We start from the raw sequence: 22,071 nt of genomic DNA on the forward strand, positions 1-22,071 counted from the left end.
GACCCACATTTTTACCAAGTACTAAGGGACAAAGACAGCTGGTCCAGGTTTCACTAGCCAACCCCAGTCTTCCCAAGCTTTCAGCCACCCCTGTCACCTAGTTGCCATGAGCAAACAGTGAGCCCTGCCTGAAGAGCTTAACCTACACAGAATTCGCTTGGAGTCGTTCAGCACTGCTCTGTAACTCCACGCTTGAAAAGTCTCTCTTGTTGCTGGACCACAGCCAGAACAAAATTAAAGCATTTTCTATTCATTTTTGCCAACTGCAAGAACTCATTTACTTAAAGCCTGACGACAATAAGTTGATTCAACTGCCTTTCAAGAAGAAGCAGTTTTGTAAAACGTGTTTCCAGTCAACAGCTCACACTAAGCTTCCATTCTCTCTGCTTCTCTTTCTCCCAAAGATTCAGAAAAAGCTATAATCCTGAGAATGTAGCTTTTTTGGTGGTCCCACTGAGGAACAAGAGTCACTGGATTCAATACATATACCATTACATGCCATGTACATATCACTGTGTTCCTGAGGACAGACACAATCAATAATATCTATAAGTGTGCTTACTTTCTGCATCTTCTTGGCCACAGCTCTGCTTACAGATGCCTCTTTACTCATAGCTTTTTTTTTTTAACATCTTTATTGGAGTACAATTGCTTTACAATGGTGTGTTAGTTTCTGCTTTATAACAAAGTGAATCATCTATACATATAAATATATCCCCATATCTCCTCCCTCTTGCGTCTCCGTCCCACCCTCCCTATCCTACCCTTCTAGGTGGTCACAAAGCACCAAACTGACCTCCCTGTGCTATGTGGCTGCTTCCCACAGGCTATCTATTTTACATTTGGTGGTATATATAAGTCCATGCCACTCTCTCACTTCATCCCAGCTTATCCTTCCCCCACCCCATGTCCTCAATTCCATTCTCTATGTCTGCGTCTTTATTCTTCTCCTGCCCCTAGGTTCTTCAGGACCTTTTATTTTTCCTAGATTCCATATATATGTGTTACCATATGGTACTTATTTTTCTCTTTCTGACTTACTTCACTCTGTATGACAGTCTCTAGGTCCATCCACCTCACTACAAATAACTCAATTTCATTTCTTTTTATGGCTTAGTAATATTCCATTGTATATATGTGCCACATCTTCTTTATCCATTCATTTGTCAATGGACACTTAGGTTGCTTCCATATCCTGGCTATTGTAAACAGACGTGCAATGAACATTGGGGTGCATGTGTCTTTTTGAATTATGGTTTTTTCAGGGTATATGCCCAGGAGTGGGATTGCTGGGTCGTAGGGTAGTTCTACTTTTAGTTTTTTAAGGAACCCTCCATATTGTTCTCCATAGTGGCTATATCAATTTACATTCCCACCAACAGTGCAAGAGGGTTCCCTTTTCTCCACACCCTCTAAAGCATTTATTGTTTGTAGATTTTTTGATCATGTCCATTCTAACCGGTGTGAGGTGATACCTCATTGTAGTTTTGATTTGCATTTCTCTAATGATTAGTGATGTTCAGCATCCTTTCATGTGTTTGTTGACAATCTGTATATCCTCTTTGGAGAAATGTCTATTTAGGTCTTCTGCCCATTTTTGGACTGGGTTGTTTGTTTTTTTCATATTGAACAGCATGAGCTGCTTGTAAATTTTGGAGATTAATCCTTTGTCAGTTGATTCACTTGCAAATATTTTCTCCCATTCTGAGGGTTGTCTTTTGGTCCTGTTTATGGTTTCCTTTGCTGTGCAAAAGCTTTTAAGTTTCATTAGTTCCCATTTGTTTATTTTTTGTTTTTATTTCCATTTCTCTAGAAGGTGGGTCAAAAAGGATCTTGCTATGATTTATGTCATGGAGTGTTCCACATATGTTTTCCTCTAAGAGTTTTACAGTGTCTGGGCTTATATTTAGGTCTTTAATTCATTTTGAGTTTATTTTTGTGTATGGTGTTAGGGAGTGCTCTAATTTCATTCTTTTACATGAGCTGTCCGGTTTTCCCAGCACCACTTATTGAAGAGGCTGTCTTTTCTCCATTGTATATTCTTGCCTCCTTTATCAAAAATAAGGTGACCATATGTGCATGGGTTTATCTCTGGACTTTCTATCCTGTTCCATTGATCTATATATCTGTTTTTGTGCCAGTACCATACTGTGTTGATTACTGTAGCTTTGTAGTATAGTCTGAAGCCCAGGAGCCTGATTCTTCCAGCTCCATTTTTCTTTCTCAAGATTCCTTTGGCTATTCGGGGTCTTTTGTGTTTCAATACAAATTGTGAAATTTTTGTTCTAGTTTTGTGAAAAATGCCCTTGGTAGTTTGATAGGCATTGCATTGAATCTGTAGATTGCTTTGGGTAGCATAGTCATTTTCACAAAGTTGATTCTTCCAATCCAAGAACAAGGTATATCTCTCCATCTGTTTGTGTCGTCTTTCATTTCTTTCATCAATGTCTTACACTTTTCTACATACAGGTCTTTTGTCTCATTAGGTAGGTATATTTTAGGTATTTTATTCTCTTTGCTGCAATGGTAAATGGGAGTGTTTCCTTAATTTCTCTTTCAGATTTTTCATCATTAGTGTATAGGAATGCAAGAGATTTCTGTGCATTAATTTTGTATCCTTTACCAAATTCATTGATTAGCTCTAGTAGTTTTCTGGTAGCATCTTTAGGATTCTCTGTGTATAGTATCATGTCATCGGCAAACGGTGACAGCTTTACTTGTTCTTTTCCAATTTTGATTCCTCTTATTTCTTTTTCTTATCTGACTGCTGCGGCTAAAACCTCCAAAACTATGTTGAATAACAGTGGTGAGAGTGGACACCTTTGTCTTTTTCCTGACTTTAGAGGAAATGCTTTCAGTTTTTCACCAGTGAGAATGATGTTGGCAGTGGGTTTGTCATATATGGCCTTTATTATGTTGAGGTAAGTTCCCTCTATGCCTACTTTCTGGAGGGTTTTTATCATAAATGGGTGTTGAATTTTTGTCGAAAGATTTTTCTGTATCTACTGAGATGGTCATATGGTTTTTCTCCTTCAATTTGTTAATACGGTGTATCACGTTGATTGATTTGTGTATATTAAAGAATCCTTGCATTCCTGGGATAAACCCCACTTGATCATGGTGTATGATCCTTCTAATGTGCCGTTTGATTCTGTTTGCTTGTATTTTGTTGAGGATTTTTGCATCTATATTCATCAGTGATATTGGCCTGTGTTTTCTTTCTTTGTGACATCTTTGTCTGGTTTGGTATCAGTGTGATGGCCTCGTAGAATGAGTTTGGGAGTGTTCCTCCCTCTGCTATATTTTGGAAGAGTTTGAGAAGGATAGGTGTTAGCTCTTCTCTAAATGTTTGATAGAATTTGCCTGTGAAGCAATCTGGTCCCAGGCCTTTGTTTCTTGGGAGATTTTTAATCACAGCCTCATTTTCAGTGCTTGTGATTGGTCTGTTTATATTTTCTCTTTCTTCCTTGTTCAGTCTCGGAAGGTTATGCTTTTCTAAGAATCTGTCCATTTCTTCCAGGTTGTCCATTGTATTGGCATATAGTTGCTTGTAGCAATCTCTCATGATGCTTTGTATTTCTGCAGTATCAGTTGTTACTTCCCCTTTTTCATTTCTAATTCTATTGATTTGAGTCTTCTCCCTTTTTTCCTTGATAAGTCTGGCTAATGGTTTATCAATTTTGATTATCTTCTCAAAGAACCAGCTTTTAGTTTTATTGATCTTTGCTATGATTTCCTTCATTTCTTTATCATTTATTTCTGATCTAATTTTTATGACTTCTTTCCTTCTGCTAACTTTGGGGGTTTTTTGTTCTTCTTTCTCCAATTGCTTTAGGTGTACAGTTAGGTTGTTTATTTGAGATGTCTCTTGTTTCTTGAGGTAGGACTGTATCGCTATAAACTTCCCTCTTAGAACTGCTTTTGTTGTGTCCCATAGGTTTTGGGTCTTCGTGTTTTCATTGTCATTTGTTTCTAGGCATTTTTTGATTTCCTCTTTGATTTCTTCAGTGATCTCTTGGTTATTTAGTAGTGTATTGTTTAGCCTCCATATGTTTGTATTTTTTACAGATTTTTTCTTGTAATTGATATCTAGTGTCATAGCGTTGTGGTAGGAAAAGATACTTGATACAGTTTCAAGTTTCTTAAATTTACCAAGGCTTGATTTTTGACCCAAGATATGATCTAACCTGGAGGATGTTCCATGAGCCCTTGAGAAGAAAGTGTATTCTCTTGTTTTTGGATGGAATGTCCTATAAATATCAGTTAAGTCCATCTTGTTTAATGTATCATTTAAAGCTTGTGTTTCCTTATTTAACTCATAGCTCCTAAACCCACAGAGTCATTCCTTTCCTTAATCCAAAACCCAGTGACAGTACAGGTCTAAGTCTGAAGGGTCTTCTTCATTATTCTCCTCTTCCATCAATAAGGTAAATAATATGTTTTTCTCAAAAAAAGCCAAAGAGCAAATAAGACCTGACTGGTTTATTTTTACACAGAAATCCTAGGATAAACCTCAAAAGTTACAAAGTCTTTTATGATGCATGACCTAAAAGAATATGAAGCAGGTCAAGAACCACAGACCAAAGAGGGACAGTGAAGCTACAATCACTTATAGAGCACTCAACACAGAGATCTTGTTTCCTAAAGTTCAGAACACACTGAGTTGATGTTAGCTGATTCACATATAAGCAATTTTGCTTTAATTATTTTGTGTTTAGAACCTACAGCTTAGTAATAAATGGTATCTATTATTAGTACCATTATGATTACGTTCCTTTGTCTTCTAAAAGGTAATTCTTTAAGAAAACTAATGCTTTGATGCCAAAAAGTTTCAATTGCATGTCAATACTCAAATAGTGGATGCCCAGAGAGCCATAAAGGGGCAAATGTTGAAGCCATGTCTAAATTCAGCAGGAAAAAACAATGCCTTCATCAATTAGAGATAAATACCATAGGTTTGGGTAGCAGGTCGGTTATGCATTTGCACCCCTCCTGTCCACTCTTGGTACTAGACAGACTTTAAGGTTCTCTAGTAGAGGAACTGTGCATACACATATGTACATGCAAGTGTGTGCTGGTGTGTTTTACACTTCTGTATTATCAATCCTTGGTGCATAGAATCTACTTTGTAAATATTAGTTAAATGGAATGCACTGATGTAGAAGCACTAAAATGTAGCTGAATAGACACTGGACAAAATGCAGGAGGTCTATGTTCTGCAAACCAGCTGGTGAAAGCAAGTATATAACCTCAGACAAATCACTGAACTATCCCAGGGCAGTTTTTATAAACAGTTAGGCAGGATAATTTCTAAGTCCTTTTGCAGCTCCAAAATGTATCATTTTGTTGTCCCCTCTTTTTTATTTGGAGAAGACAGTTGTGACCTATGTTATCAATATATGTCAATACACCCATACTTCAAAAAAAATGGGATCAAGAGTGAGCTCTGAAAACGTTTGAGGTTTAAAATAGTTGAAAGTTATGAAAGCATCAGATAAAATGGACTGTGATAATGTCAGAAGGCCACAGAATTTTTTTAAATCAGAGTCTGAACGTTGGTTTGCTTTTTTAGCGCTGAGCCTCTAAAATCTGATTCTCCTCATTCTGTGACATTTGTCAATGACCACTACTGACCACCTGCTTGATGATGTCTGAGCTAGAGGTTTATGCTGGTGATCAGAGACGGAGGGAAGGGGCCACTGTCAGAAATGTGACTACAGAAAGGAAAGCATAACATAGAAGATGAAAAAAAAGGTAAACATTCTAGTTCTCAGATGATATATGACACAGATATGAGTATTTTACAGAGAAGTCATAAATATGTACAGAATTACTAAGCATACAATCCAGTGAAATGGAATCTAACAAATGTCTTATCAAAGCAAAAAGACACAAAACCTCATAATAATAAAATTTTTCATCCATTCTGAATACCTAGGCTCGAATCCAAAATAATACTTAATGGCCCATAAAAAAAGTGTACACAGACAACTGTTCCATGATAGTCATACAGCAAGAAGTGTGAAAAGTGAAAGCATTTATGGTGACTCTTCATATGTCAATCTCCTAATTTCTCAAAAAAGAACATTCAGGAAAGCACTAACTGAAAAACAGAATGAAGAGATAGAGAAAGAGAACAAATTATAATAGATTTAATTTTATAGTAGATATGATTTTCCACATATAAACACAATATAATGCTCTCCTGTCTTAAAATTCTGAATACTCTATTCCTCAGTGAGGATCTCCTGAAATTTTGATGACATCAGCCCTCACCATGAAAATACAGTTGTCCCATTTCATAATTGTGAAATTTAGATGTTTGAAGTGTCCAATTTGGGGTGGTAGGTGTCTACTTATTAATTAAGCAATTCTACGATGAATATCCCTCAAGTTATTTGATTAGAAAGCTTACAGATTGTTTTAAAAACTATCCGAAATAGGCCAAGTATTGACCACTTGCAAAGCTAATGCTGAGATTCCTTCAACGGTGTTCCAGCTACCATGTTCATCCCGAAACGTAAGAAGCCTTCATTGCTCAAGAGGTGAATAACCCCAGACCAGAGTAGACCAACTAAATCAGATGTAATATTTTTCAACTGGCATTTCTGAACCTGAGCAGGACCCTGTGGGGCCCTCCTCGGCACCAAAGCCTTTCTGTGTCCCCCATTTCTTGTTTGTAGGAAGTAGGCTTCATTCAGCCTCCTTGACCTTCCCTAAGTTCCAAAGGGCAGCTTCAAACAGTTGGTAATCAGGGAAAGGAGGGAGTACAGAAATATGGAAGGAACAGTCAAGAAATAATAGTGCAGCCTTGGGGCAGCATCCTGGTTCCTCCTTAAGGAATATAAATAACAATATCTTTGAGTTCTTCTGCAGAACTAAGGCTCCCACCCAGGTGGAGGATGGAAACTTCTGGCTAAGCACAAGATTCTTGGAGCACTGCCCTGTTACCTCACCACCAACCAGTCAGGAGAAAGTCACATACCTTGGAGCCCTCACTCCAAATTTTGCCTATAAAAACTGTTTCCCAAAAAACATCAGAGAGTTCAGGGTTTTTTTTTAGCACGACCCACTTGTTCTCCCTGCTTGGCCCTGCAATAAACCTTTCTCGGCTCCAAACTCCAACATTTCCGTTTGTTTGGCCTCACTGTGCGCCAGGCACATGAACTTGTGTTTGGTAACATTTCCTTCATTCCCTTTGCTGTTACAGACAATGTCAGGCCAACTCTGGCTTACCTTTAAGGACTTAGTCCCTCCACTGCCTCTTCCAAGCAGCCACCTTTCACACACACACACACACCATTCTGGGTTGGGAGCTTTTCTTCAGTACCACCTTGACATGCTTTGCAAACCTCTATCATTGCCACCTGTATTTTATTTGCTTTCTATCCCCAGCACCTGGAAAGTACCTCAAACTTGGTAAAAACATAGAAAGAACAAAAATCCTAATCCATGTTGACTGAATGAATGAAGTCTTTGAGTGTAGTATGTCAAAATATTTTGCAGAACATTTTCATTGAATGCATGAATTAGAAATTAGAATTTATTTGCTTTCAGTGTAGAATTGCATAAGGTCACGATATCAAATTAAAGTTAATTCTCTCTCTCTCTCTCCCCTCGTATGTTTTATTTTTTCACTCACATTACTCACTAGCTTTTCAATAAGCACAGAATTAGGACTCAGAGACACTCAAAGTGAAGCCTGGCTTGCCCCATGACTAACCATAGGAGCCGTATAATAAATGAATTTCCTCCTCATCTGTAAAATGAGAGAACTGGAATAACTGATCCAAGTGGAAGGTTTCCTTCTGGCTCTGTATTTCTGCAATCCTCTACAGTTACCTGGCATATGATATTTATTCAAGAAACTACATTAATTTGAACTGCAGTAATTTGGAATTGGTCAGAATATCGACTGAGATAAACCTGTGGTATTGGGTTTTTTTTCATTTGTTCGTTTACTCTCTTAAGAAGAAAAGACTAGCTAAACAAATTAACCACATAATGAAAAAGGTTGAGGGCACCTCTACTCTGCTAAGAATGCAAGCTGGTCTTTAAGTGCTTTAGAAGTATCTATTTACTTACAAACAATATAATTGCAATATGTGCAGGGCTGACACTGTTCAGACTAGTATTTTGATGAGCTAATTAGAGATCATCCTTATCTATTAATTAAAAAACACTAGGCAGTATCTGAGTTGTTATAATAGTTGCAGTTATTGTATGTCCTTAAAAGGGTTTCAATCTAAAGCAAGTATTTGCCAATTTAATTAGTTTTCCTTTCAACTCATTCAAATTAGGGATGTTTGACTATGTTTATGTTAAATGAAATTATTTTGGAAAAAAGCAGCTATATTAAAATAAATTACAAGAATTTTGATAGAATGTCCATTAGATCCAAATTTCAGGATTGCAATAAGAAGAGCATTATATTGGCAATCCTTATTCCCAGAGTATAAGGATAGCTCAACAAAATCGGCACTTGTCATGATTTAAGTCTGTCTACAAAAATCCATTCATAGTAGTATTTTGTTGAATTGAAGCATTATTTATGAAATGAGTGAAAAAAAGCATTTCAACTCAATAATCATGTACTGAGGGCTAACATGCTAGGTCCTGTGATTGTATAACGTATGGGAAATACACAGATAATTAATTGTTTGGAACTTACAATTAGGCAGTTACAGAAGCAAACATAATATAAAGTACAATAATTGAACTGCCATAAGAGATATATGGAAGAAAGCTCTATGAGCTTCAAAGTTAGGAAAGATTATACCTCTCTGCCAGAAAATAGGAAGAGAAGCCAGTTTTTATTGCCACATGCCAAGCTGTTTTACAGTTTACCATGCACTTTTTTCTTAATACGAACATTGACCCTTCAAATAATATATTAGTGTTTGATTACAAAGAGAAACAGTAATAGCTTGCTAACAATAGGAGGCAGGAATAAGAAATAGGCATAAAGAATCAGGAAAGACCCCTGCTTTGCCGCTTGTCAGAAAACACCAAGTCTGTATACCTGGCTAGAAATATTTCCAACTGCCATTGGTTTGAATTTAGGCATAATTTCTTCTAATTAGATTGGATTTCTTCTAAATGAGAATTTACTGTGTACTCTCGATTTTGGGACTGCTTAGTCCCAATCACTACTCTTGTTCTTTTGAGTAGTTTATGTTTTTTTCCAAATAATATTCATCAGGCAACTCAATTATAGGGAATGGTTCAGTTCCTTGGTTATTCTTAGTCGATACCTGAGTGAAAGTGGTGTATCCTTTTCTTGCTGCTGTATAACACTAGTCATTTATTTGGTAACAGACTAGCCTATTGATTGGTGAAGGCTTGTAAAATTAATGACCGAGGAAGCCACTTAGCCTCATGGTGTTCAATGAAATCCCCAGAGTTCTTTGAACCTTGTCTGCAAATTATTGTCCTTATGTCACTTGCTTTTACATACATGCAACAGTTTCTCATTTAAACCTTGGAAATTTGCTTTATATAAAGGTTTTTCTTCATCTCTGTGATTGGCTAGTCCTTCGTGAAATCTTCAGAAAGATTTATATTGAGGAATCAGTAGCCTAAGAGGTATGAAGAAATTGTTTCATGAATCAAACCATGTGTGTCAGTGGGAACACCTTCATGCTGTTCCTTTTCATTATATTATAGAGTCAATGATTTACAATGTAATTCCCCCCTTTCTCTGGAAGTAGAACAGACTAAGTTGATATTCTCTGACAAACGGTTGTTTGCAACATTTGTTTAAAGATAACTCTCTACTATGGTTCTAACATCTTGAAGAGTCAAGCTTCCTTCCCCCTAATTCCTACATTTGGTTCATAATAAATCTGGTTTCAAATAGTAAGGATATGTTGGGTTCTGGAAAAGAGTGCAGTGAGAACTATAAAATGTTTTAAAGATAGTGTTTATAGGCATTTTGTGGAACCAAGAAGTATTCAAGTCTTAGCAGAAAAAAAATTGCAGTTAAGGAGACAAACTAATATACAGATTATAGTGCCTTGTGTAATTTTTTAAAAGAAAGAGATCCATACAAACAATAAGGTACACTTCCTTTAAGAAATAAGACTTCGGCTTCCCTGGTGGTGCAGTGGTTGAGAGTCTGCCTGCCGATGCAGGGGACACGGGTTCGTGCCCCAGTCCGGGAAGATCCCACATGCTGTGGAGCGGCTAGGCCCGTGGGAGCCATGGCTGCTAAGCCTGCACATCCGGAGCCTGTGCTCCGCAACGGGAGAGGCCACAACAGTAAGAGGCCCACGTAATGCAAAAAAAAAAAAGAAATAAGACTTGAGGTGGGCTTTAAAAAAAAAATGAGTAGCTTTTGCATTGACATGGAGAAGTAAGGGATGTCATGCTAGGCAAGGAGAAGAGAAAAAATAACAAAAGTGTGGAGTGGGCATGATCTAGATATGAAATGATGACTAACTATCATTACTAATATATCCTCTCAACATCTACGAGATCAAAATTATTACTTTTGTTGCTTAAATTGTCTTCAGTTTTTTTGTTTGTTTTTTGTCTGCTTAACGTATCATTTTCTGATAGAGGATGCTAAAATTCTCCCATTCTGATAGTGTATTGTCAATTTGTCCTTGTAACTCTGTCAGTTTTTGCTTTACATATTTTGAAGCTATCCCATTAGGTGCTTACAAGTCTGTCAGTGTCATATCTTTCTGATGGATTTTTCCTTTTTTTATTAGATTGAGTTACTTTTTATTTATAGTGAGTTTTTTCCATAAATTCAATGTTTTCTCATACAAATAATGCTATAATTAATCTTTATATTAATATTTTTAATAATAGACATAAATAAAATATTTCTTATGATTAATATTTGCATGATATATCTTTTTCTATTTATCTTCAAACTTTCTGGGTAGATTTGTTGCAAGTGAGATCCTTAGAAGCAGAATATAGTTGGATCATTTTATATCAAATCATATTACCTTTTAATTCATATTCATCTATTATGATTATTGATATATTTGGACTTAATTCTGTTATCTGATTTGTTACTTCATGTTTGCTTCCTTAATTCTCCTTTCCTGATTTCTGTTTGGTTAATAAAGTTGTTATAATTTTTTTTCTTAACGTGTTTGGGATCTATAGACTACCTCTTCCCTTTTGTGTTGCCTTTAATTTTTAACATATGCAGATATATTTTCTCTAGTAAAGTGTCTAAAGTTATTCAGTATTTCTCTATTCATTCAAACACAGGACCCAAGCTTAAATTACTCACTTATTGTTGGATCTTTTCAATTTTTATCTAGAATATTAATTTTACCCTCCTGTAACCAAAAAAACCCTAGTTATTCTTATTTTTCACAGATAGTAGAGCTTAAGGTCAATTTTTAATCTCCCTGTTATTTTCTACATCCCATGATTTCAATCTGGATTTACTTTTCTTCTTGCTTAATTAAGCACATCTTTAGTGGTGCTTTTAGTAGAGGTTTCTATGGGACAAATGTTCTCATGTTATGTGTAAAAATATTCTTATTTTGGCCTTTTAAATATTAATTAGTTTTGGTTTATTCAAATACAAATTCTAGTTTGACAGTGTTTTCACTTAGCACTGTATTATGTTGTCCCTTTTTTCTGGTATCCAGTGTTGTTGAGAAATCATCTGACAATTTAATGGCCACAGACCTAATTTTACACCCAGGCAACTGCAAGCTTGTGTGTAAGCATCTTTTGATTTAAAATAGGAATGATCTAGTCAGCCCTGAAAAAGGTGTTAGTAAAATGAGAGAAGAGTATACTGGATCCTCCCTCTCATGAGATAGCGAAGGGCATGTTCCCATCAGTTCTTGTTTTCACCCATCAAAAATGAGAAGTACAGGATCAGAGATAACTTCATTTAAAGTACATTTTGCATTATTCCCAATGAAAATATTCCATATTCTCCCTATAGCCCTTAAGCATTGTTTAAAGAATGTTGCTGTTAAACAAACACCAAATTCTTGAAGATAAAATAGACTTCATCAGACTAATAAAATAGAACATGTTGATATATTTAAAGTTAATGTACAGTAATTTAGTACTTACAGAAGACATATTTGAAACCAAACTTATCAGAACAGTAGATATGTTGAAACACCTTGGACACCAAATAGATTTTTTGGTGTGTCTTTGAGGAGTATCTATGCTGCAATATTAATTATGGAAAACCACCAAATGAAACTATAATGACAATGATACGATTAGAGTGTCACAAGATTATTTTCAGATTTTATTTCATAACTGAATCATATTTTATTATTACTCTAAGATATTTATATTACATAATTGTGCATAAAATCCTCCACTAGACAATTCAGTAAAGAATGAACAAATTAGAAGGCAATAATGAAGCCATCCCCAAATTCCAGATGGATACAAAGCTAATTTGATCTTCAGGGTCCTGCAATCTGTTCTTTTTATTTATTTTTAAGCATTACACATTTACATACCTTCAAGTCAAAAAACCAAAAAGCAGATGCATTTATAATGGAATACTTCATTCATGATGGGAAAAGTACAAAAAGCATAACTTATTTTGTAATGGTTTAGTGGAATCTGGTTAAATATTCAAGGCATCAAAAATTCCAAATAACAGAAATAATCAGGCAATGGGAAAAGAGAAAAAGTAGTAAGATTGTAGTAAATCCTATAATATAGTGGCCATATAATTGGTATGTTTTTTTTTTTTAAGTAAGGTCTAGTTTTATTATATTTTTTCCTTATTTGGTAAGTTTGAATTAAGATGTTGAAACTTTTTAAGCTGGTATAGTGGGTTGAATAGTGTCCCCCAAAATTCATATCCACCTAGAACTTCAGGATGTGACTTTATTTTGAAATAAGGTCTTCGCAGATGTAATAAATCAAGGTAAGGATTTAGATGAGATAATAGTGGATTAAGGTGTACCCTAAATCCAATAACTGGTATCCTCATAAGAAGAGGAGAGGACACAGAGAGACATACAGAGACACAGAGAAGATGGCTATGTGAAGTTAGCGGCAGAAATTGGAGTGATGCAGCTTCAAGTCAAGAAATGCTAAGAATTGCCATGCTAAGAAGTACCAGGGGAACCACCAGAAGCTAGGAAAAATTATTCCCTAGAGGCATCAGAAGATGACCAGGTTGCCACCTTGATTTCAGACTTCTAGCTTCTAAACTGAGAGAAAAAAAAAAAAATTATATTCTTTTAATCCACCTAATTTGTGGCAATTTATTAAGATGGCCCTAGGAAACTAGTGCAGCTGGTAAAATTTACTCAATGTAAATTTTGAAATCTTTTGAAAGCTTAAACTTTTGACTTTGGAAATCTTTACATATCCATGAGAAAAAGAAGCACCATGGAAGATGGAAGATATGAAACCTTTTTCTGCACTGAGAAAATATAAATCAAATTGGACTCTTAAGAAAAGTCCATTAAAAAATGTACACATGGTTCTCATTCCTAAACTACTCAAAATGTGTTTATGTACTTTTTTTTTTTTTGCCGTACGCGGGCCTCTGCTGTGGCCTCTCCCGTTACGGAGCACAGGCTCCGGACGCGCAGGCTCAGCGACCATGGCTCACGGGCCCAGCCACTCCGCGGCATGTGGGATCTTCCCAGACCGGGGCACGAACCCGCGTCCCCTGCATCGGCAGGCAGACGCTCAACCACTGCGCCACCAGGGAAGCCCTATGTACTATATTGACTAAAGCATTCATTCAAAAGTTACAAAAAAAAGTTATGAGGAAGAAATGTTGTCCAAAGGTATTTCAGAAAGAATAAATGGAAATTTATAATCTGAAAGTAACATCTTTACTGCTTCCTTGTTGATCTAAATATTTCATCTTATTTCACAGGGTATTAGTTTCAAGTTTGAAAATTAATTAAGATAATCAATATCTAACAATCAATACCTGATCTTTATCCCTGCTTTAAAAACTGTCATGTGCCTATGAGAAGCCAGAAGCCTATGAAGGTGGAAAGGGAAGAATACAGAATCATTATGTTTAATTTTACCCTGCAAATTTAAGAGTCAGAAAACTTGTTTTCTTTTTTCAAAATCTAAATTTTATTTAATCTTTTATTTGGCCAAAAAACTTTGCTATTCTATATGCTTCATTCATTCTTTGGGTGTGTTTTGTTAATCAATTTGCAATACCATGTAGCACTGGATTTAGGTGTATGCTTACATGCAATAGCATATAATATATGATTTTTTTTCTTTGATCACTCCCTAATACCATTGCATTTTGATTACTCTTCTTAAATAACAAGGCAACAATTTTCATTCTTTTTTTCTAGCTGAGTAGAGTATGTGAGTAGAGTAAGATCAAGTCTGAAAACTGAAAACCTATCAAGCCTGTTCATTTTAAGGAGCTCAGGCCACTGAAAAAGTAAATCTTGCTTTTTGGATTAGTTTCAGGCAACCAACTTTTCTCTGAATTCTACAGTTTTCTCCTCTACTTCCAAAGGTACTTTCAAACTTCCTTCAGATTACCAAAATGAAATTCATTGCCAACATGGCAACAATCAATCAGCCAAATAACATTTTCTAGGGTCATTTCAGAGATTTAAAATTAATATTTCTAAACTATTATATCCTGCTTTCATCATGTGCCTTGCTACCAAAAACTCTGCATGTCTTCTAATGCCTCATGAAAGAAAGTCTAAACTCCCATTCACCCTGGCAAAGACAGCCTTTACAACCTGGCTCAGAAAATGCTTTTCCAATTTCCTCTTCTAGGATTGCACATTCAACCCCTATTCTCCATGATGTTGGGCCCATCCATTCACTGCTTCTGAAATACACTATGTGTATCCCTGTTTCACCTCCAACTCAACAGAAATGTGTGTCACTCTTTTCATACATCCAATTCCCCTACCTTTAATCCTTACACTTCCTTTGAACTAACAGCTCTTAATACTTGGCCTGATAATTTGTCATTTAATCACATAGGGCCCACAAAAATTTGAAAACACTATTTTTTATTACTAATTAATTTTCACAATAGAAATTTTCACTGCCTGCTTGACACTCGCTCTATGTTTGACCATCACTCCATGCTTGAGCAACTGGGCAACTGAAATCTGAATCAAAGACAGTGAGATGAAGCATGGCTCAAAGATTGGGTAAAGGATGAGGATGAGGGTCTAAGTCAAGGTGGAGCTCAGAAATAGACTGTCAAAATGAATGCCAGGTATTTTCTTGCAAACATCCTTACTTACATTTTGAACTGACTAGGTCAAACACCATCCATGACAAACAAGCTAATGGCCATGTGAATACTATACTGTTTTGACTACATATTATTTTATGTATCTTCTGTTATTTCTTAAATTGTATCATATATTATTACTGAAATCCAATGGTTAACATGGATATCAACTTGAACATAAATTACTTGATGCAAGGCTCCTTTCTCTGACTCTTCTCATACTTTTCAGTATAGTACCACCTGTGACCATAAAAACATTTGCTATTTCTTATTAAAATGCTATTATTAGATATTTAGAGTTTAGGAAAGTGGGTGCAAATCCAAAAGAAAACAGTGTACTTGCAACTGTTAATATACAAGTATGAAACTTAAATGTCAAAGATGAATCCTTTAGAAGGCAACAGGCAATTCAAAGGGATTAAAGACTTAAATTTGAGATATGAAACCATAAAACTCCTAGAAGAAAACATTGCTCCAATGTTAAGCGCACGTTCCTTAACATTGGTCTTGGCCATTATTTTTTCCATTTGACACCAAAAGCAAAGGCAACAAAAGCAAAAATAAACAAGTGGTATTACATCAAACTAAAAAGCTTCTGTATAACAAAGGAAACCATCAACAAAAGGGAAAGGCAATCTAAGGAATGAGAGAAAATATTTGCAAATCTTATATCTGATAAGAGTTCAATATCCAAAATTTATAAATGTATGAAGTATACAACTCAATAGCAAAAAAAATGAAAAACAAAAGCAATCCAGTTAAAGACTGGGCAGTGAAACTGAATAGCGAGTTTTCCAAAGAAGACATACAAATGGCCAACAGGTTCATGAAAAGGTGCCAGACATCATTAATCATCAAGAGGATGCAAATCACAACGTTAATGATATATCATCTCACACCTGTTAAAATGACTATTATCAGAGAAACAAGGGATTACGAGTGTACGCCAGCCTGGCGTGTGGAGAAAAGGGAACCCTTGTGCACTGGTGGTGGGAATGTAAACTGTTACAACCATTATTGGAAACAGTATGGAGGTTCCTCAAAAAATTAAAAACAGATGTCCCACATGATTCAGCAATCCCACTTTGGGGTATACATCCAAAGGAACTATAATCAGAATCTCTTAGAGGTATATCTGCAGTCCTATGTGTGTTGCAGCATTATTTACAATAGCCAAGATATGGAAACAACCTAAGTATTAGTCAATGGATAATGAATAAAGAAAAAATGTTATCTATCTATCGATACACACACACACACACACACACACACACACACACACACACACACACGATGAAATATTCAGCCATGAGAAGGATTCCTGCTGTTTGCAACAACTTGGATGGACCCTGAGGGCATTATGAAATAAGCCACAGAGAGAACAACGAATACTGCATGGTAGCACTTACATGTGGAACCTAGAAAAAAAGACAAACTCATAAAAACAAAGGGTAGAAAAGTGGTTATCAGGGGCCAGGGGTGGGGAAAATAGAGAGAAACAGGTCAAAGGGTGCAAACTTTCAGCTATAAGATGAATAAGGTCTGAGTATCTAATGTATAACATGACAACAGTTGATAATGTAGTATTATATAATTGAAATTTTCTAAGTGAGTAGAACTGAAATGTTCTTACAAAAAAAAAAAGAAGAAAAAAACATGTGAGGTGTGTGAGGTGCTGAATGTGTTAACTAGATGGAAGGAATCCTTTCACGATATATATGTATATCAAATCATTGCAACGTACAAATTGAACATCTTACAATTTTGTCAATTATACCTCAATGAAGCTGAATAGAATTTTTAAAAAGGCAACAGGTACAGGAACAAAGAGTTGAACATTCTCAGAAGGAAGATAAATATAATTCTCCATAAAGTGATAGCAATACTTTGGTGCTGTCACCAACTTTTACAGTTAAGTGACATAAGTGAAACATTATGGAGAAACACGAAGAATAAAAAAAAAAAAATATTAACTTTGCAGAACAGACTGCAGTATATTTTCTAATGTGGATAGTCCCTAGCAAAATCAATAATTTAAATTTACCAACACTTGTCCTAATTTGTAAAATGTAAGTGTACTTGGCAGTTAAATGTAAATCTCATTTTTTCCTATAAAAGATATTCCTGCTGCTTGTAAAGTCTGTTTTATAATTTTTAAAAATTTTACTCTGAGTTTTCAAGGCTTTGCATTAGCAGTAATATTTTTTTTTAATTCATCACATAATCCCTGCAATATTTTAAAAATCCACCACTAATCAAAATTGCCTTAAGACAAGAAAAAGCGGCTTTTGGACTTACAGTTAGAATTTAAGATAGAGGTGGGCCAACTATGGTCCAGGAGCCAAATCTGGCCCATTGCCTGTTTCTGTATGGGCCACAAGCTAGGAACGGTTTTTGCATTTTTAAGGAATTGAAAAAAAATCAAAGAAAAATAATATTTCATGATATATTAACATTACATGTAATTCAAATTTCAGTGTCCATAAAAAAGTTTTATTGGAACACAGCTCATTCGTTTATGTATTGTCTATAGCTACTTTTGTGCTATGGGGTACTTGCAGCAGAGGGTGTATGGCTCACAAGCCTAAACAATTTAGCATCTGGTCCTTCATAGAAAAAGTTTGCCTATCTCTGATTTCTGAAAAGGAAAAACAAAATAATTCAGCTTTATAAAATGGGTTGTGAGTTTCAAATTACTTCTTCTATGTGCAATTAGATGAGAACATTCTATGGTCCAGTTATATATATCCCCAGAACAACTAAGCACATACTCAGCTTATAATTCATAACTTCAATAACATTATTTTAAGAGCAATTTTTTCACAACATTTAATGTTTTTATTTTAATACAAACCAATACAAAAGATACAATATACTAGTTGTGACTTGCAACGCAAGTAACAACCCCACTGGTCACGAGAAACTTACTGGTCTGTATAAAATCTCTAACAGGTACAAAGTTATGCTATCTAAAGCAAGCAAAATGAAATAACCCATTGTGGGAATCAGAATGATTTTCTAAATAAATATTAAGGAAAAAAATTATTCAGAGCTACTAAGGACATCCTAAGCAACATTTTTGTTTTCATTTTTTTTCTACTTTGCTATTAGAGGCTATCTAAGCATTGTTTCTTCTAGATATTGAGAAAAGTACATAATTTCTGATAAGTATGCTACTAGCATTAGTGTTCTTTTAATGAGTACAAGATGTAGATGTGTTAAGTGCATCTTAAATGCACTGAATATGAAATTCTTCTGCATGAATGTGAAAAGGAGATGTTCTAAATAAAGACTGTGACTGTTAAACCATTTATGATTATACTATCATCCCGCACTATCAAACATATATACACTTTTCTATTCTCTTTCCAGTTGCTTAAGCAAATGACCAGAAATAGAGAAATGCCCGTATTTATTTATAGGTCACTTACTTTATTGGTTTGCATGCCAAACCAAAGCAATCATAAAATCCCTTTAAAAAGTTGACACATTTGGGAATCAAATAACTTTATACAAAATAGAGATATATCCAAAAATAGGGATGTTTTGCACTGTATCTCATACTATATGTGCAATTGGGTTCTTTTCCTGCCCGAAGTATAGATTTGTAGGTGGCCTTAATCAAATTGCTTATTCTTTCTTCATTTGTTGTGTATTCCTTAAGCAAATATTTTTTTAGCATCTACAATGGAGTAGGTACTATGTGGGGTGTTATACAGAAAAGAAAAAAAGAGAGAGATGAATCAGAAATAACTCTGCTCTCAAGGAAATCATAAACATGTAAGAGTATTAATCATATGCCCAAATAACTGTAAGGTAGAAAATGATGAGTATACCTGAGAGAGGTACAGATAAGACATTTTGGAAGGTCAGAGGGAGAAGCTATTACTTCCAGCTGGGATGATCCAGGAGGGATTTATCGATGACTGCATTTGAGCTGTACCTTAAAGGATGGTTAAGAAGGGTAAATCAACTTGACTGGCAAGGGCATTCCACAAGCTAACAGGGTGCATAAATGACAGGTGAGAATGTGGTGAATATGTGGGTGAAGAGGAAATTGGTATTTGCTTGCCCAGTTATAGCTAAGTCAAGAGATGCAGCTTGAGGTCAGAACATGAAGGCAGCGCAGTCTGGAAGGAAGTCTTGGATACAGACAGCTCTAGGTTAGAATCCTGGCCCAAGACACTGACTATCTGGGTAAACTAGGACAATTTTAGTCTTGACAGAAAGTCTAAAAAATGCTTACCTGACTTTCAGGGTCACTGTACAGATGAGAAATATATATGCATATTTTCTAACACAACGTCCGGCACATTATAGATGCTGAATAAGTGGTAGCTATTACTGTGTCCATATTATATTGAATAATAGGCTAAGAATTTCAGACAGTTGGGTAAGATTTATTGTACCAGCTATGGGAAAATACCACAAGGTCGTCAGTATCCAGAATGAGGAACTATTTTGAAAATAAGACAGTCAGAGAGCTAACTAGTGCTTTTTAACTGGGACTGCCCATTACAATCATCTTGTGACCTTTGTAAACAGAGGCATGACTGGGCCTCACCCCAGACCGATGAAATCAGAATCTCTATGCCTAGGGCCTAGGGCATGGTATTTTTTTAAAGTGCCCCAGGGTCTCTAAAGCAAAGACAGAGCTGAAAACTACTGTTGCTTTAGATGGAACTTGTTACAATTAATATGAGAAATACAGCAAAATACACTTTATTATTATAATCTGAGTCATTTTTACTTTACTACATATCAGTTTTCAGATCGTCTTTCTCTGTTTCTGTGCCATACTCTTTTGCTTGTACCTATCCAGTACCTAACACAGGACCTGACACGATAAAGACCAAGTAGATATTTGCTGAATGAAGGCAGGTTTGACTGATATTATTCCCATTCCCCACAGATCAAAGTGGCAACCTGAAGAACAATATAAGATGGGTACTATGTGGCAATATTTAAGATATTTACCCTTTAATCCTTGTTTTCTTTTGCAAAAGCTGTCATTTATTAAAAGTTAATATTTACATCATGTTCATAATAATGAGTAAAACAGCTACATCTAAAAACTAAGATCATAGCCAAAATATGCAAGGGCAAATTCAAAATTGGCAACATAATCTTTAGATTTATTACCAACAATATCACAGTGATGTTGTCAACAACTTTTTTTAAAAAATCTGCATTCCAGGGGCTTCCCTGGTGGCGCAGTGGTTGAGTCCGCCTGCCAATGCAGGGGACACGGGTTCGTGCCCCGGTCTGGGAAGATCCCACATGCCGCGGAGTGGCTGGGCCCGTGAGCCATGGCCGCCGAGCCTGCGCGTCCAAAGCCTGTGCTCCGCAACGGGAGAGGCCACAACAGTGAGAGGCCCGCGTACCGCAAAAAACAAAACAAAACAAAACAAAACTGCATTCCAGATTGTATTTTACCTAGATCCTATACACAGAAATATTTAAAAAAAAATTTTTATCATGTTCATTACAATAGTCCTACCATATTATTTTGTGAAGCAACTGATAGAGTTATGCTGTTAAATTTGCTAATAATCCTAAGAAATACTTTTGTTCATATTAAGTATGAATAAAGGAATATTGAGCTATGCTGAGGAATGAGTACTAAGGGAATACCTGTGGTTTCTTAGTAATTGAAGGGAATTTAGAGGTGGTCTGGGAGACTATTTCACCAAAATCAGGAAATTCCTCTCCTCCTGAAATGTACTGTGAAGGAAAAATCTACTTGCTTCTTGTCAAATTACTGAAACACTTATTGAAACATCAAAGCTCACCTTCAACATGGAGTCCCAGATCTTGGGGCTCTCTCCTGATATCTTAGTGGGTTGACAGCACTTCTAAGGACCAAACTGATTCAAAAATAAAACAAACAGATGGCAAATTCTACAGTCAGCAGAAGTAATGTGAGTATTGAAATGTTACCAGCAGGCTCCCTAATGGCTCTTATTTTGACAGGTGTCTACTCAGGTGCTTACTGTTTTCTAAGCAATGTTTTCTCTATTCCTGTATACAAGCGGCCCTCACCTTTTTACGAGTATCTATGCCATCGCAGTATTTACTATACATAAGACAATCACAACCATTAAACTGTCTCTAATCCTTTCCCCTTGTGGTTACATAAATTATTTGTTTACCCTGAGAGTACATGAAATTTTCATAGGCACAATCTAGGATTGCATCTATCCAGCTTTCCTCTGAAATAAATCTTCTGCAAATATTCAAACTCATGTATACCTCAATGTAACCACACTGTAAGCCCTTGTCTGCTGCTTTCACATGAACAATACAGGCCGGCTAACAGGCCCATCTCACAGCCAAGAGAATGCTATGATCAAATTCTAATTCTCTCTGGTTTGGTTCATTTAATAGCCTTCTCATGGAGGAGGTCAAGGATATTCTGTAAGTGGGGTCTCAGGGAATTCGCTGCAGTCATATCTTCTTAAACTATCATATGCAAATGTTTCATTCATGCAACAAATTTTTGATGTAGGGACTATTTTAAGAATACTGTGATGAACAAAAGTGAAGTCACTGCACTGCAGGAAATTGTGTTCTAGAGAACAATAAATAAATAGAAAGGAAGTCAGATATATGCTATGAAGAAAAAGAACGCACATTGAAGGGAGACGGTGACAGGAGAAGAAGAGAGAAGTTGAGAATGATTTCCGGAATTTTTGTCTATAAGCCAAAACTGATAGAGTTTCCATTTCATGGGAAAGGCTTGAGAAGAGCAGGTTTGTGAGAGAAATTCAGAGTTCTGCTTTAAAGACATTTATTTTGAGAAATCTACTGGACAAGCAAGTGGAAAGGTTGAGTAGGCACTTAGATACACTCGTCAGAAGTTC

Source organism: Orcinus orca, chromosome 14, assembly GCF_937001465.1.
Source record: "Orcinus orca chromosome 14, mOrcOrc1.1, whole genome shotgun sequence".
Classification (NCBI taxonomy): Eukaryota; Metazoa; Chordata; class Mammalia; order Artiodactyla; family Delphinidae; genus Orcinus; species Orcinus orca.